Below are 2,332 nucleotides of genomic sequence, written 5' to 3' on the forward strand. Positions count from 1 at the left end.
CGGGACCAGGCAGTGCCTCCTTCTGTTTTGCCCAGGGTAGCTAGGGGTGGGGACCGACTTCATGGTGCCTAACAACAACGTGGGCCTACTCTCATCCCTCTCTTCTAGTGTTTAATGAGTTAATGTGCACAAAACACTGAGAACCGTGCCTGGTAAGTGCTTAATAAATGCCCCTAAAACCTGCTGTCTGGCTTATAGACCAGAAGCTGTGGCCGTAATTCTCTTTCGCATCTTGCAAGATGGCAGGTGAGAAGGCTGAGAAGAAGCCAGACACCAAGGAGAATCCTGAAGTCAAGAAAGCAAATGCCAGTGGCCAGGTAAGAAGGCTGCGATCAAGAAGCGGAAACCCCACTGTGGTCCAAACCCCGTCCCAGTCAGCGGAATGGGCCCAGTCAGCGGAATGGGCCGGTCTTCCATCTGCGCCACATATCCCAGAAAGGCCAAGGACCAGAGGAAGCATTCAGCGGCCAAATCCAAGGTTGCGAAGAAAGAGGAGGAGGAGGAAGAACAAGAGGAGGAGGAGAAGGTCCGAGCCACTGTCACAAAACCAGTTGGTGGTGACAAGAATGGTGATACCCCAGTGGCTACACTGTCCACATGCCCTGGGGAAGCTGTGCTTGGGACGCCATCGAGCCACGGCAAAAAGCCCTCCAGCCAGCATCACCACGGGGACCCTTCCCATCACCCTGATGCAAGAGAGCGGTTTTCCAGAAGCAGCTGGGCAGTGGCTTGCTGCTTGTGATGGGCTCTCCCTCCCTCCATTGGGTAGAATGCACCAGAAATTTGTCCTCACCACCTCCGCCAAGCCTGATAGCGGTGGTGTGAAAGTCCCCCAGCATCTCAGGGACGCCTCCTTCAACAAGAGGAAGCTGCAGAAGCGCACACCCCCAGAACGCGAGATCTTTGACTCCAAGCAAGAAAAACACGAGATCACAGAGCAGAACAAGGTTGATCAGAAAGCCGTGGACCCGCACATTTTGGCAGGAATCAAAGCCGCTCCCCAGCTCCAAGGCTACTTGCCTGCTACCTTCGCGCTCACAAATGGAATCTACCCTCACGAATCGGTGTTCTAGATTTCTTGCAAAGAACGTAATTGAATAACTGATAAAGTTTTAAAAAAAACAAACCCTGCTGTCTGGACAAGAGCCATTGAAAGGATGTGGAGGATACAGGAAGGGTATTTAGATATGTAATTCATGTTTACTTTTCACAGTACGTATACCATGACATAAGGCTGGATCACAGAGTAACCGTCAACAAGATTGGCTGATATTTCGACTATTTCTGCCTGACTTTAACTCCTCATCCTCACTCCCTGCACCACCCCGCCCCCCCCAACACACACATACACGCAGTCAAAGAGACAGAGAGAGAACCTGAGTTCTTCAAGTTTGTTAAACCAATTACCCGGACAGCTGAAAGCTTTGGAAGTGATCCAATCTCCTCTCCCAGCCCCATCACGTGTTCAGCCCTTGCTGTGGCTTCGCCACTGAGGTTCCTTGGAGGTGCTCAGTGTCATGGCCAAGGTCACAGAACCCAGTGATGCGGGCTGTGCACTGCACAGCTCCAGTGCTGTGCTTTCTCCTTTTCTGGGATGCTCCACGTCTTCTCATCCCATAAGGACCACGGGGGCAACCGGTGGCCTCCCTTTGTGAAAGCCGAGACAGGGCCATCCGGATCAGCCCCAAGAACCTGAGCCATTCATGCCACAAAGCCCTTGGTCGTCAGGTCGAATCCAGGGATGATTCACACCTAAGCAGGTGCAGTCAGAGCACAAGCAAGACCTCTGTTAAAGAGCTGGAAGGTGGGCAGGGCCCTCTTGCTCTGGATTAATATTCTCTGCAGGATTAATATTCACTGGGTTGGGGAGGGCAGTGTGATGTTGGTGCAACGTTGGTTCTGAGAGCACCGCCGTGAGGTTGTCTGATCATCCCCAGGTTCCTGATGAAGATACTGAGGCTCTCAGAGTGCAGGCTGTCTGGCTCCAAAGTCCAGGCTCAGCCAATAGGCTGCTCTTCTCACCTCCAGGAGGGAATCTGGACTTAGGACAAAGCAGGAGGGTGGGGATCCACAGAGGAAGGTCTGACTCATACTCCATGTGCTAGTGAGATTTTCTGTGCCAACTTGGCTCCCATAGAAACATGGCGGTGTGGCCATCTCATAAAAAGGACCTTGGGAACTTCCTCTTTCTCTCTACCTTCATCTTCTTGCCATCGAGTCACTCAGAGCCCTGCCAGAGCCCTGGAGGTGCGTCCACCATCATTGGAGCCACAAGACTTTGCATCCACCAGCCAGTGGGTTTCCTGCATTTTGCATCATTGCTTGTGGTTGC

At 52.5% G+C, this 2,332-nt stretch overlaps 1 protein-coding gene across 4 annotated transcripts in view; it reads right to left on the reverse strand.

The window, feature by feature from the left end:
• The window catches only part of SLC5A10 (solute carrier family 5 member 10), a 62,016-nt gene that overhangs the window by 55,082 nt on the left and 4,602 nt on the right, over positions 1-2,332 (reverse strand). The window lies entirely within an intron of this gene.

Source organism: Echinops telfairi, unplaced genomic scaffold (genome assembly GCF_000313985.2).
Source record: "Echinops telfairi isolate 266 unplaced genomic scaffold, ASM31398v2 ScPeMD7_2010;HRSCAF=2546, whole genome shotgun sequence".
NCBI lineage: Eukaryota > Metazoa > Chordata > Mammalia > Afrosoricida > Tenrecidae > Echinops > Echinops telfairi.